The 16,373-nt window shown below is 37.8% G+C and overlaps 1 non-coding gene across 1 annotated transcript; it reads left to right on the forward strand.

The window, feature by feature from the left end:
* The first annotated feature begins 11,200 nt into the window (after positions 1–11,200).
* LOC143393188 (U6 spliceosomal RNA) lies at positions 11,201–11,310 on the forward strand. The gene has a single exon (XR_013090504.1). It is a non-coding gene; the product is annotated as a U6 spliceosomal RNA (small nuclear RNA).
* Positions 11,311–16,373: the final 5,063 nt, after the last annotated feature.

Genomic DNA, 16,373 nt, shown 5'->3' on the forward strand with positions numbered 1-16,373 from the left:
ACAAGTTGGGTAGGGGTGATTGGTTAATATAAGAGGGGGATTCATTTGAACTGATTGGTTTAGGCCACGAGGGGTGTACGTGCTAAACTACAGGTTTCCCAACATGTTATCAACAACCATAAACTACTTGGGGGTCATCTGGCATTCCAGGTATTTTCCCTGTCTCATGCTGATTGGAGGTTGCTAAGGAGGTTGCTATGGGTCCTCACCTAGCCTGAGTCAGGGACACCTGGCCCCACAGACCTCTCCTGTTATTTAGACAAACAACTCAGCAGGGTGGGTATGTGCTCAGGAGTGCTCTGTGGGTTTTTCCAAGGACAGGATCATGCCCCCTTCCTTAGAACAGGCCTTGAGGTAGAAGCTGCTGTTAATTATTTATTTTAAAAAATGGACTCACATTAGTTTTTCACAAGTAAGGAGACTTGTTAATATACCTAGACCACCTTTATGGGTGGCACCTCTAGAACACAGAAAGCAAAGGGCTTTTATTGGGGAAACATACATATTTATATAGGAAAGACCCATGGTCACATGTAGAGGAGGACACATTCACAAGCCTGTGCTGCTCAAGATTACCCTTCTTAATTCACTGTATGTTCCAAAAATGGAAATACGAATGCAGCCTAGCAGACGATTATGATGAGTTTACTCTCCATCACCAAGAATTGGGGCTGGAAGGCTTTGGGAGGTCAAAACTGTTACTTAGGGGGAGGGGGCTCCTCTAAAGTGAGAGAACAACTTGAAAAGTTAAACATCACTTAAAGGGGCATCACCTCTTTCAGAAAGCATAGGTGCTTAACCCAGAAAGTATCTGCCCAGCAGCTAACAATGTGATATAAAGAAAACTTAGAGGGAGAGATCCAAGATGGCAGAATAGAGGAGATACCATTTCTGGCTGCTCTGTGCATGAATCCGAGAAAGCAGTTAGGTGGCTGCTTTTTGCAGAATCCACCAGAGCTGCGAATACCCGAGCAGAACTCAGAGCCTCTGTGTTCTGGTAAGACTCCAGACTCCAGTCCTAAAGCCCGCAGTTTGAGCACACTCTCGACTTTCAAGCAGCGGAGCAGAATCACCAAATCAGCACCTCTGCAGAGCTGCAGAACTCCAGACTATGCTCCACTCCCACGCAGGGCACTGAACCACATTCTAGCCAGGGCACAAGGACATCCCAGCTTCCCCCACCTCACCAGACACCCCAATGCAGGAAAGCTCCAGACAAGAGAGCAAGCCAATACCGGGGGCTCAAGTCTTCTCACACTGGCTACCTACACCACCCTGAGGGCAGAGACTCAAGCTTGGAATAGACAACTCAACCTACTGGAAGAGAAGAGAAGGAAACAAAATTCTAAGAATATTTTTTTTCTCTTCCATTTTATCATTTTTCTTTCTCCTCTACCCTTTCTCCTCTGGTCCCTGCAACCCCAACATATGTGAAACCAAGAACTTTGCATGAATTAGAACATTAAGAACTGAGTCATCAGAATAATATAATATAAAGGAATTGCATAAGCCGCTCCCTTTCTTCTTCTTTTTTTCTCTCTCTTTTTTCTTTCTTTCTTTCCTTTTTATGTTTCTTCTTCCCTCTCTTCCTCTTTCAACTTCCTAATTTTTACTTCTTGTAATTTTCTAAATACATATATGTATTTGTTTTTATGCACTCTACTGTCCTCCCACATACTTGTATACCCTAAATTACCTCCTATTACCCTGCTACTAACTCTCTTCATTAGAGTTCTCCTCCAAATTTCCTAAGTTATATTAATCCCATACCCTCACATCTTTCCCCCTTACCAAAACATCCTATGTCCGACCCCCAGTTCTATGTCTGCCACCAGAAACTGTACACCTTTTATGAAACTACTCATTATATTTTGAATAACAATTGAATCCAACATTTCTAGACATTGAGACTAACTGTAAATATCTCAATAACAATAATTTGTTCATAGGTGATGTATTGTTGATATTGGGAACTGTTAACATTGTCCTTCCCCACAAAAGAGGGATATTGGAACTATAAAAGAGCACTACAAATCTACAGGGTAAAAACAATAACACACCAGTCCCACAGAGCTGAAAAGAAAGAAATGCAACAACATGTAAAGACAAGAGAAAAAAGTACCACAAACAATTCAAGTCAACACATCATTAGAAGAAGTCACAGCTATAGCAGAAAAAATGATAAAGATTTCAGGATATTCATAAAGCAAATCTTTTGGAATCTCAAAGAAGACATAAGACAACAAATACAGGCAGTGAAAGACAACTTTGACAATGAGCTACATAAACAAATCCAAGAAGCAAAAGATCACCTCTACATGGAGATAGAGATTATTAAAAAACAAACAGAAATCCTTGAAATGAAAGAAATAATAAACCAAATTAAAAACTCAAATGAGAGCATCACCAGCAAAATAGACCACATAGACAAGACATCAGACAATGAAGATAAAGTACATCACATTGAAAAAAACGTAGACAACACAGCAAAAATGATAAGAAACCACAGCAGAACATCCAAGAAATATGGGATGGCATAAAAAGATCAAATTTAAGAGTTATTGGGATAGAGGAAGGCATAGAGATCCAAACCAAAGGAATGAGCAATCTGTTCAATGAAATAAATCAGAAAACTTTCCAGACATGAAGAATGAAACGGAAATCCAAATCCAAGAAGCCTACAGGACGCCAAATGCAAAATCATAACAGATTCACACCAAGACACATTATAATGAAAATGCCCAGCATTCAAAATAAGGAGAGAATTTTAAAAGCCACAAGAGAAAGGAATCAGATTACATATAGGAGTAAACAAATTAGGATAACAGCAGATTTTTCAACACAGACCCTGAAAGCTAGAAGATCCTGGAACAACATATTTTAAATGCTGAAAGATAATGGGTGTCAACCAAGAATCTTGTATCCAGCAAATTAAGCTTCAGATTTGAAGATGAAATAAAAACCTTCCACAATAAACAAAAGTTAAAATAATTTATAGTTAGAAAACTGGCACTACATGACTTAAAACCAGCAAAATATTTCATGAAGAAGAAATGAAAACCAGCAGAGGGAGGCAGTACAATAAAATAAAATCTAATCAAAGAGGAAAACCAAGTCAAGTTAAATAATAAAAACTAACAAACAAATATGGCTGGAAATACAAATCATGTCTTAATAGTAACCCTAAATGTTAATGGCTTAAACTCACCAATCAAAAGACATAGGCTACCAGATTGCATTAAAAAAAAAAGATCCAACAATATTCTGCCTACAGGAGACTCATCTGATAGGAAAAGACATACACAGACTGAAGGTGAAAGGTTGGGAAAAATCATACGACTCTCATGGACTGCAGAAGCAAGCAAGGGTCTCCATACTCATATCAAATAAAGTAGACTTTAAGCCAAAGTTATTCAAAAGTGATAAAGATGGTCACTATATACTGCTCAAGGGAACCATACACCAACAAAACATAACAATCATAAATATATATGCCCCAAACAATGGTGCAGCTATGTTCATTAAACAAACTCTTCTCAAGTTCAAGAGTTAAACTAACCACACACAATAATCTTGGGTGACTTTAACACACCTCTATCACCACTGGACAGATCTTCCAAACAAAAGTTGAATAAAGAAACTATAGAGCTCAATAACACAATTAATAACTTAGACTTAACTAACATGTATAGAATATATCAACCAGCATCAAGCAAATACACTTTCTTCTCAGAAGCACATGGATCCTTCTCAAAAACAGACCATATACTATGCCACAGGGAAACTCTTAGCAAATATAAAGGAGTAGAGACACTACCATTTTATCAGATCATGATGGAATGAAGTTGAAAAATCAATGACAAAATAAAGAATAAAAATTTCTGCATCACTTGGAGACTGAACAATATGCTATTGGATGAACATCAAGGAGGAGATTAAAAAATTATTAGAGGTAAATGAGAACACAGACACAATATATTGAAATCTCTGGGACACTATGAATGCAGTACTAAGAGGAAAATTCATTGCATGGAATTCATTTCTTAAAAGAAGAAAAAGTCAATAAATGACCACATACTACATCTCAAAGCCCTAGAAAAAGGAGAACAAATCAGCAGCAAAAGCAGTAGAAGGCAAGAAATAATTAAAATCAGAGCTGAAATCAATGAAATCAAAACAAAAGAAACAATTGAAAAAAATTAACAAAACTAAAAGTTGGTTCTTTGAAAAAATAAATAAAATTGACAGACCCTTAGCTATGCAAATGAAGAGAAGGAGAGAACTCAAATTACCAGCATACATGATGAAAAAGGCAATATAGCAACAGACACTACAGAAATTATTTTGAAACCTTGTACTCTAATAAAATAGAAGACAGTGAAGGCATCAAAAAATTTCTTAAGTCATATGATCTTCCCAGATTGAGTCAGGAAGTTACACACAACTTAAACAGACCAATATCAAGTGAGAAAATAGAAGCAGCCATCAAAAAAATTCCAACCAAAAAAATCCCAGGACCAGATGGATACACAGCCAAGTTCTACAAAACCTTTAAAGAAGAACTAATACCAATACTCTTCAATTTATTTCAAGAAATAGAAAAAGATAGAGTACTTCCAAACTCATTCTATGAGGCCAATATCACCCTGATTCCAAAAGCAGACAAAGACACTTCAAAGAAAGAAAATTTCAGACCAATATCTCTAATGAACATAGATGCAAAAATCCTCAATAAAATTCTGGCAAATTGAATACAAAAAACATATCAAAAAGACTATGCACCCTGATCAAGTGATATTCATCCCTGGGATGCAAGGTTGGTTCAACATACGAAAATCAATAAATATAATTCATCACATCAATAGACTTAAAGATAAGAATCATAAGATCATATTGATAGACATGGAAAATGCACTGACAAAATACAGCACCCCTTTATGTTAAAACACTAGAAAAACGGGATAACAGGAACATATCTCAACATTGTAAAGGCCATCTATGCTAAGCCTCAGGCCGACATCATTCTAAACAGAGAAAAACTGAAGGCATTCCCTGTAAAATCTGGAACAAGACAGGGATGCCCTCTCTCACCACTTCTATTCAACATAGTTCTTGAAACACTGACCAGAGCAATTAGACAGATGAAAGAAATTAAAGGGAGATAAGTATAGGAAAAGAAGAACTTAAACTAGCACTATTTGATGATGATATGATTCTATAACTAGAAGACCCAAAAATATCCAACAGAAAACTTCTAGAACTAGTAAACGAATTCAGCAAAGTGGCAGGATATAAAATAAACACCCATAAATCAAAGGCATTTCTGTATATCAGTGACAAATCCTCTGAAAAGGAAATGAGGAAAACTACCCCATTCACAATATCCTTAAAAAAAATAAGACACTTGGTTCTTATGCAACAAAAGAGGTGAAAGATCTATACAATGAAAATTTCAGAACCCTAAAGAGAGAAATCAAAGAAGACCTTAGAAGATGGAAAGATCTACTTTGCTCATGGATAGGCAAAATTAATATTATCAAAATGACCATACTACCAAAAGCACTATACAGGTTTAATGCAATTCTGATCAAAATCCCAATGACATTCTTCATAGAAATAGAAAAAGCAATCATGAAATTCATCTGGAAAAATAAGAGACCCAGAATAGCTAAAGCAATTCTAAGCAGGAAGAGTGAAGCAGGTGGTATTTAAACTATATTACTGAGCAAGAGTAACAAAAGCAGCATGGTATTGGCACAAAAACAGGCCAGTAGACCAATGGTACAGAATAGAGGATACAGAGACCAACCCACAAAATTACAATTATCTTATATTAGACAAAGCTACCATGCATTGGAAAAAAGATAGCCTCTTCAACAAATGGTTCTGGGAAAACTGGAAATCCATATGCAACAAAATGAAATTAAACTCCTATCTCTCACCATGCACAAAACTCAACTCAAAGTGGATCAAGGACCTAGGAATTAAACCAGAGACTCTGTGTCTAATAGAAGAAAAGGTAGGCCCTAATCTTCATCATGTGGGATTAGACCCCAACTTTCTTAATAAGACTCCTATGACATGAGAATTAAAACCAAGAATCAATAAATGTGATAAATTCAAACTAAAAAGTTTCTTCTCAGCAAAAGAAACAATTTGTGATGTGAACAGAGAGTCTACATTCTGGGAGAAATTTTTACCCCTCACACATTAGATAGAGCACTAACCTCTAGGGTATATAAAGAACTCAAAAAGCTAAGCACCAAAAAAACAAATAACCCAATCAACAAATGGGCCAAGGACCTGAACAGACACTTCTCAGAAGAGGACATACAATCAATCAGCAAATATATGAGAAAATGCTCACCATCTCTAGCAATCAGAGAAATGCAAATCAAAACTACTCTAAGATATCATCTCACTCCAGTCAAAATGGCAGCTATTATGAAGACAAACAACAACAACAAGTGTTGGTAAGGATATGGGGAAAAAGGTACACTCATACTTTGCTGGTGGGACTGAAAATTGGTGCAACCAATTTGGAAAGCAGTATGGAGATTCCTTGGAAATCTCAGAATGGAACCACCATTTGACCCAGTTATCTCTCTTCTCAGACTATACCCAAAGGACTTAAAAACAGAATACTATAGGGACACAGCCACAGCAATATTTATAGCAGCACAATTCTTAATAGCTAAACTGTGGAACTAACCTAGATGTCCTTCAGTGGATGAATGGATAAAAAAAAAATGTGGCCTATATACACAATGGAATATTACTCAGCATTAAAAAAGAACAAAATCATGGCATTTGCAGGTAAATGGATGGCTTTGGAGAAGATAATGCTAAGTAAAGTTAGCCAATCCCCAAAACACAAATGCTGAATGTTTTCTCTGATATAAGGGGGTTGCTCGTAGTGGGATAGGGAGGGAGAGCATGGAAGGATTAGATTAATTTTAGATAGGGAAGAGGGGTGGGAGGGAAAAGAAGGGGGCAGGGGATTAGCAAGGATGGTGGAAAGTGATGGTCATCATTATACAAAGTACATGTATGAAGACTTGAATTGGATGTCAACATACCTTATACACAAAGATAAGAAAAATTGTGGTATATATGTGTATTAAGAATTGTAATGCAAAAAAAGTACATGTATAATGACATAAATTCATGTGAACATATTTTATATACAGAGATACGAAAAATTTTGCTCTATATGTGTAATAAGAATTGTAATGCATTCCACTGTTGTGGTTTATTTAAAAAATAAATAATAATTTTTAAAAAAGAAAACTTAAAGGGCTGGGGATATAGCTCAGTTGGTAGAGTGCTTGCCTTGCATGCACAAGGCCCTGGGTTCAAGCCCCAGCACCATGAAAAAGAAAGCTCAGAATAACTGCCTACCCCAAAGTAGCCCTATTGTAGCTACATCAAGTTGCCTGAGATTCTCAGCATAGAAGACCCTTGTTTGAGATAAATTACAATGCCCCAAAGGAATTTACAACTATGAATTATTTAAGCATATGCGAGGTATACCTTAGCAGTTAGAAACATAATTTTTAAATATTTATGAATTCAGTGAAAGGGAAATAGGCCACTAAAGAGCCATGATCAAGAAGTAATGGTTCAGAACTTAGAGGAATGCTCTGTGTGCAGAACCAGGCACAGTGAGCTTTGTAAGTGAATCGATACTCACAGGGATGAGACATGAGAAAGCAGAAGACAGACTTTAACTCTTGACATTTCTTTTTTCCTATTGCTGGTTTTGGTTCTAGCACACACTTGATTCCTGAAAACAAAACAAGGTTTTATTTTCTAACTAAAGTGCTTTAGATTCTGTGGGCTTTGCAACTAAGATTTAAAAGAGCCCTTTTCTCTATGAATTAGTAGTGATCATGAGTATTAGTCAACAAAGTTCTCCTGAAAGGTCGACAGTGTGTGATGGAATTGGCTGTCACTAATAATTACAGGATGATGAAAGGAGACAATAGCTAACGGGAAGAGGAATTTGAGCCCAGGATGGCAGCCTGAAACAACTGGAAAGCCAAACCATAAAATGTGCAAAATCGATCCTTCCAGTCAACTCTTTGGAAGACTCCCTTATTGCCAAGAAGTATCCAATTCAATTAGAAAAGGACTGCAGGAAGAAGGCATGTGCAACCTTGAGCCTGGCAAGGTATCCTTCTCACGAACCTAGTTATTTTGAGAGTCATAATGCACTTGCTATAGCTTCTAATGCCATCCTGGTTATGTTCCTTAAAATGCAAAGGAACACTCTACTCCATGTTCTGTTTCTCTGTGTAACTTTCCACTAACCCCGTACACCCATCCCTCCCAGGTTTCACACTCCCTCTGGTGTACATCTGTATTTCACAAAGTTTAGACTGCCTTTTGCATCTCTCGTTAGCATCCTGCTCCCTGTGTTGGCTTAGCACATCACTCAGAACACGTCTCAGGTATACTCTCCATGGTTTAACCTTCCACTGGAGAGCATTTGGAGACTACAGGAAGAGCATCCCCCACCAGCTCCCAAAGTGATTACTGGGTAACCTTCACAGTGTATGTCAGCATTGTGAGCCAGACCATGGAAATTTCTCATTGTCATATGAATAAACTCAGGCTCAAAGAAACTAAGTAATTTAAAACCACTTCACAAAAAAAGAACAACAATAATAGTTTTTATTTATTAAGCATTTTAGCCTACAAGCAGGGGAAATATATAGGATAGGTTCCATGCCTACTATATAAACTTCAAATTACATATAGTTCAGGCAATGCCACCCTAAAATATAGCACTTTGGTATTTTGATCACTTTAAACCTCAGTTCAAAGGGGCACTTGGGGGACAGGGATGTAAAGAGAGGCTTTCTCTTTCTATGAGCTCTCCTTTCTGCCAAAGACAAATCCTCCAAAAGAAACTCCATCATTATCACCAATATATTTCTCCAAGTTTCCTTTAGCCAGGGTGTTGGGGTAAATACTAGCTAGTGCCTAGGAAGTCTTATTATTCCAGGCAGTGAGATAAGAAGGACTTTAAAAATGTGATAATGAAGGAAATAGGGAAGGGAAACTGGCCTGTAATGGTTAATTTGAATTGTCAATTTGAATGGTTTAAGGGAAGCCAATGATTAAGAGGCTTATGGGTGTGTTAGTGAGGTGCATCTAGAAATGATTGGTATGCAGGATAAACAACTGAAATAGAGACGCTCCCTAAGCATGGGCAGCACCATCCAATAGGATGATGGCTTGGAAGAACAAGGAAGCAGCAGCAGATGCAAGCTCCATTCTTCCCAACTGGGTTCTTGATTGCTGCTCTAATTGTCTGATAATATCAGACTCTTGCTTTTTCACTCTTCCAAAGTGGACTCTGACAATGATTCTCCACAAGCCTTCCATCTCTGACTAGAGTAGCACTGGTGATCCTTCTTGTTCTGGGGCTTCAGCCTCTTGGACTGTGCAGCTACTGGTTCTTCTAGTTCTCCAGCCTGCAAACAGCCATTGTGGACTATCCAGTTTCTGGTTGCATAAGCCAACCTAATAAATCCCCTTTTTATTATTATGCTTCCTGTTGATTCTGTTCCTCTAGAGAACCCTGACTAACACATAGCGCCTTTCATCATCTCCAATATTTAGGTGATAATCAAAGCAGAGTGACCTTGGTTGTAAAGTAAAAGAATGTACTCATAAAACATCTGAAGAAATTCACCCGCACAGTGGGCATGCAACCTATCCTATATATTCAGGGCTTGTAAATGTGGTGTGGCCCTCCATTGCATCCTGGCCTGCTGTTGCCAAGGAGCACATGAGTAACAAAATGTCCAAATCTCTCGGTTGATTTTTCCAAGTTATTTCTTTGGGATTTGTAGACAATATGTTTGAGGTGGTTATAGCCCTAGAGTTGAACACAGGGAGCATTAACTCATCACAGGAGAAGAAGACAAGAAATCAGCACCATATCCAGACAAACTTTTGTCACAAACTGTCATCTATTCTTCTAAGAAATCATTCATCTTCTTCCAAGATCATTTACTCTCTCCCAAGTTGCCAATATTCCCTCTCTCGTGTGCTGTTAAGAAAAAGGTATAGAGCACTGAATTCTTGGGTACTCATTGTTCTTTCATGTGATGCCCCTGCACAGGTAATATTTGTATACCTTTTCTTTTGTCAATCTGCTTATTGTCAGTTTACCAAAATTTCAGAGGTGAGAAGGAGAATCTTCCTTCCCTAAAGAACTATAGTTAGAATTAATATGGAAAACACCCAAGTACAAGTCAATGTAAAACAGAATTGAATTCATAGCAGATTTAAACACTGGGAAACCACCCAAATGTCCACCAGCAATTGAATGGTCAAATAAACTGAAGCCTGTCCATACCATGGAATATTACCCACAGAAGGAGTTAACTACTGAAACACACAACATAGACATATCTCAAAATTATTGTGCTGAACAAAAAAAGCCAGAGACAAGAATGTTCACATTCTTGTGAACGTTCTTCTTTTTGTAAAGAGATGGGATCTTACTCTCTCTTTGCACCGGTTAGCCTTAAATTCTTGGTCTCACATTGACTAATTGCACTTATATGAAATTCTAGAAAACATAAATCTACAGTGACAGTATATATTGGTGATTACTGAGGACTAGAATAGGGGTGGGGAATGATTAACTGAAAAGGATGGAAGGAAACTAACTTACTTTCTGTTCCTCTGCCGCCCCTCCTCCTCCTCCTCCTCCTCCTCCTCCTTCCTCCTCCTCCTCCTCCTCCTCCTCCTCCTCCTCCTCCTCCTCCTCCTCCTACCAGGGATTGAACTCAGGGACACTTAACCACTGAGCCCTATTTTTAATTTTTATTTTGACACAGGGTCTCACTGAGTTGCTTAATATCTTACTGTTGCTGAGGCTGGCTTTGAACTCCTGATCCTCCTCTCTCGAGCTTCTGAGCCTCTGGGATTGCAGGTGTGTGCCACCATGCCCGGCCTCTTTCTTCTTTTTGTAAAGAGATGAGATCTCACTCTCTCTTTGCTCCAGTTAGACTTAAATTCTTGGTCTCAAACAATCCTCTTGCCTCAGCATCCCAAGTAGCTAGGACTACAGGTGCACTCACCACACCCAGCAAGAAAGAAACTTCTTGAGGTGAGAAAAATACTCTCTATATTGATTGTGGTGTTGAATATGCAGCGGTACACATTTGTCAAGACTCAGAAGCTCCTCATTTTGTCAGCATATACACTTAAATTGGGATGATGTGGAGGAGATTAGCATGGCCCTTGTGCAAGTATGACATGCAAATTCTAGAAGTGTTCCATAATTTTAGAAGCCACATTTTGCCCCAACAAGGAGTGTAAGCTATTTCAGAGTATACATGTATGATGAAAAGAGAAAACTCAGTGAGCTGTATGTTTAAAATGGGCACTTTTTATTTTAAGTGAACTATATCTTATCAAAGCTGATTTTCTCACATTTTATTAGTGTATTATGGTTGTGTATAACGGTGGGAGTTATTGTTTCATACTCATACATGAACATGATATAACACTATAATTTGCCAATATCGTTCCCCAGTATTTTTCCTTTCCTTTCTCTCTTCCTTCCCCTGGTCCCTTTTCTCTATTCTACTGATCTCCCTTGGATTTTTATGAGATTCCCCCTCTTTTATTTTCCATTTTCCTCTCTAGCTTCTACATATGAGAGAAAACATGTAACCCTTGACCTTCTAAGTTTAGCTTATTATAATGTTTTCAAGTTCCATATATTTTCCTGCAAATGACATATTTTTATTTTTATTTATGACTGAAAAAAAAACTTCATTGTGTACATATACCACATTTTCTCTATCTATTCATCTGCTGATGGGCACCTAGGCTGGATTCATAGTTCAGCTATTGTGAATTGTGCTGCTATAAACATGGTTATGCATACGTTACTATAGTATGATAACTTTAATAATTTATGATAAATACTAAAGAGTGGTATAGCTGAGTCATATGGTGGCTCCATTCTTAGTTTTTTGAAGAGCCTCCATACTGATTTCCATAATGGTTATACTAATTTACAATCCTACCAGCTGGGTAAAGTGTTTCTTTTTCTGTATGTCTTCTCCAGCATTTATTGTTTGTATTCTTGGTGACTGCTATTCTGACCAGTGTGGAGATGAAATCTCAGTTTTCCCTAGTTGCTAATTGGGTACTTTTTCATGTATTTGTTGACCATTTGTATTTCTTTTTTTGAGAAGTGTCTGTTTAATACATAAGCCCATTTATTAATTGGGTTATTGGCTTTTTGATGTTAAGGTTTTTAAAAAATTTTTTTAGTTGTAGTTGGACACAATACTTTTATTTTGTTTATTTATTTTTATGTGGTGCTGAGGATTGAACTCAGAGCCTTGCAAGTACTAGATGAGTGCTCTATTGCCACAACCCCAGCCCTGGTGTTAGTATTTTGAGTTCTTTTATATTCTAGATACTAATCTTGTATAGAAGAGTAGGTAGAAAAGATTTTCTCTTATTCTGTAGGTTCTCTCTTCACATTATTAATTGTTTCCTTTGCTGTGCAGAAGCTTTTTAATTTAATGACATCCCATATATTGACTCCTGGCATTATTTCCTGAGCTTTAAAGGTCATACTGAGAAAGTTGTTGCCTGTGTTTATATGCTGAAGTGTTGACCCTACATTTTCTTCTAAGACTTGCATAGTTTCTGATCTAATTTTTAGGTCTCAAACTGATTTTTTAAAAAATCACTGGTAAAAGAGAAATGTAAAAGAGAGTGACTAATTGCCTAGGATAGTTAGGAAAGTCTTGACAAAGGAGGTATTAAACTACATGGGCTTTGAAGTAGGCATAGGAAATTACCAAAGGGAAAAAAATATGAGTGGGAAAATAGATTACAGGCCTTCATAGACAAAGGGCACAACATAAACAAGTGAGCAATAAGCTGTGACTGAGCATCATAAAGGTAGGACCTTATAATGGTGAAAAGGAGCCACCTCCAAATGGAATTGGTAGGAAGAAAACAGTTTCAAGACATGCTTGTGGTTAGCAATCCACATAGCCTCTCTAGGCCTTGCTTGGGTCTCTTTTGTAAAACTGAAGGGCTAAAAAACAAAAGAGCTGAACTAAATCTCTAAGGTAGTATTCTCAAGCAGGTGGACCATGAAACATTAATGTGACAAAAATGGTTAAGGGTAAGCTACCAGTCATGTTGATGCCCCTGTCTCTCCACCCTGGTATCTGGCATCTATTCTTATTGGTAGGTGCCTGGGAAGTACAGGTTGTTGAAGGTTGCATCACCTCTGGTGGCAAGAATGCAGAGGTATTGAGCCCCTCAGCCTTCAGGGCAATTGGGAGCCCTGGACCTGCCACTTTTGGCCACAAAGGACCTTATTTATTTTTCCTGGTATGCAGTACAAACAAGAATTTCTATGAAAAACACTAGAAAGCATGAAGGTCCCTTTCAGAGCTACCATACTATTAATCTATATGAGTACTATTTGCATTTTCCAGAAGAAGAGGTAAAATAACTCTCAAGAAATACATTTAGGAGGCCCTGAAAAAGACTAAGTGGGAACTTTATTTGGGGAATCTCAGAAAGACAGGAAAGTTGCTTACAGCAAATGTGGAGAATTTGTGGGTCATTGTAGAAAATGTTGGCTTTTGAAAGCACATTAATATTTTTTGCAACCAAATATTAACAATAATAATATTAAAGTGAGTCTCTCCTACATATCTGGTAATAGGAATGTTCAGTGAAAGATGAATGAATTAGTGAATGAATCATATTTATGAAGTGGCTAAGAGTACCTAGAATTATAGCTATAATCCCACATTTCCCTTGGTAAATCTTAAGCCAGCCATTTAAGTGTATCTGTTGCCTCCAATAGACTCTGAGGGCTTCATGAGCACGGACAATTTGTTTTCATAGCTAGCTCTTGGCAAAGTGCTTTGGATAGAGTATGGACCTAGTGCACATTTGCTGAATCTAATTTAATTTAATTTAGCGAGATCAGTTTGGAGCATTTCCTGCTTTCAAAAACTTTGCAGTATATTGAGGGAGAGGCTAATTAACTATAGTAATGATATACATTGCACTTATTTAAATGATAAATTATGTTTGTCACTATGCAAATTGTAAGAAACTTTAGTAATGTGTAATTATAGAAGCAATTCCAACTTTTCCCTTAAATGCGCTTTATCGTTTTTATCTTTTATCATTCTCCTCTGTGGCCTGAATGGACACAATTTTATTTTTCTTGTATTGGCGATAGAATCTGAGGCCTGGCACAACTTAGCATATGCTCTACCACTGAGCTACATTCCCAATCAGACATAGTTTATTTTTTCTCTCTGTTAAGAGTTCTCCTCTGAGCCGGGAGCTTTGGTGCACACCTGTAATTCCAGCGGCTAGGGAAGCTGAAACAGGAAGATCCAGAGTTCAAAGCCAGTCTCAAGAAAGGCATGTCGCTAAGCAACTAAGTAAGGCCCATCTCTAAATAAATTACAAAATAGGGCTGGGGATGTGGCCCAGAGGTTGAGTGCCCCTGAGTAGTTCAATCCCCAGTAACAAAAAAAAAAAAAAAAAAAAAAAAAGTTCTACTCTTCTTTGCAAATCTGTTTTCTTCTGTTTTCTCTCTGCTTAACTTGTTCCTCTCCTATCTTTGGTCTTAGTTCAGTTTCAGTTTGATGTGTCCTGAGCAGAGAACGAAATAAGGAGTTAGGATATCATTCCTGGAGGCAGTGGTGAGAAGACATAGGGGGAAAATCCCAAAAGGGAGCCACCTAGTGGCTGGTTATTGTTATAAGCAATTGGTAGTCCCTCCCAGGAACCTTCCAATGAACCATGAGAAATGTGCTACAGTTACTAATATGGCATTATGTAAAAATGTGGATGTGTAACCGATGTGATTCCGCACTCTGTATTTGGGGTAAAAATGGGAGTTCATAACCCACTTGAATCTAATGTATGAAATATGATATGTCAAGAGCTTTGTAATGTTTTGAACAACCAATAAAAAAAAATTTTAAAAAAATGCTTAGAAATTGAGCTACAAAAAAAAAAAAAAAAAAGAAAGAAAGAAAGAAATGTGGTACAAATTTTCCCTAAAAGCGTGGGAGACTGAACCTTTCTCCACCAACATCTCTTTTGATTAAGGATGCACAGTTCTAATTTTCCCTGCATACGAACAGAATGAATTCCGGAATTACCAAGAAAGCCCCAAGGCAGATACACAAGTGGGATGCTGTCCACAGGCATGGAAACTGACCCCCAGTGAAGCGGCTGAAATCACAGGTGGGTCTACCGAAGCCTTGCTAAAGTGGAAACCCCTCAAAATCATCTTGCATAATTGTATTGATCATCTCTAACCTACTTCTCAGGTTGCCTCATTCCTGTATTTATGAACATCTGATGTGTGGGAGCATCTTTCTTCTGGAAACAGCACTAACAATTTCCCCCTGGGAAAGCTCCCTTTTCCATTCTTAGTGTAGGTGCTTCGTGTGGAGACTCCATTCTCAGTCCTTATAATGGCTAGGAGACTTTGGCCCAACCAGGATATCAGGTCCCCTGTCCCAACAATCAGCCAATGAGAAGTAGTGAGATGTGTTGTAGTATATGTTTCCCTGTAATCACTGTGGCACATTGCTGTACTGGGTGGAGAGTTTGTTTAAGGACAGACCCCAAATGCAGAATGTAGAATCAAAAACAAGAGAGACAGAGAAATTGGATTTTGACAACATAAAGATAAAACTTTATAAGAAGGAAGCCTTATTTCCAGACTTTAAAAAAAGTGAGTCGGTAAGTTCCAAGTCTTGTATAAACTGTTTGGGCTTCCACTTTTCCATCACCTTGAACTCAAAGGACCTTGTTATATTGTCCTGTTCTATAATAGGCTATATTCCTTACAATGGACTGAGAGTTTGTCCTCTCAGTATGTTGTGGGATAGGACTGTAGCTCAGCAGTAAAGCACTCGCCTCGCACGTGTGAGACCCTGGGTTCATCCTAAGCACCACATAAAAAATAAATAAACAAGATAAAGGTATTGTGTCCAACCACAACTAAAAAAAAATTTTAAAGTCAGTATGTTGAAATCCTAACCCCAAATATGATAGTATTAGGAGGTGAAGTCTTTGGGGAGTGATTAGTTCATAAAGGTAGAATCCCCCTAAATGGGATTAGTGTCCTTACAAAAGAGATCTCAGGAAATACTCTAGCCTTCTTTCTATCATCTGAGGATTCCAGAAGAAGCTAGTAATCTGCAACCTAGAAGAGGGCCTTCACTAGAACCCAATAGCATCTCATCTCTTACTTCCAGCCTCCAGAAATATGAGAAATAAATTTGTGTTATATGTAAGCCACTCAGTCTATGGTGCTTTGTTCTTGC

The sequence above is a fragment of the Callospermophilus lateralis genome, chromosome 2 (assembly GCF_048772815.1).
Source record: "Callospermophilus lateralis isolate mCalLat2 chromosome 2, mCalLat2.hap1, whole genome shotgun sequence".
NCBI classification, from domain to species: Eukaryota; Metazoa; Chordata; class Mammalia; order Rodentia; family Sciuridae; genus Callospermophilus; species Callospermophilus lateralis.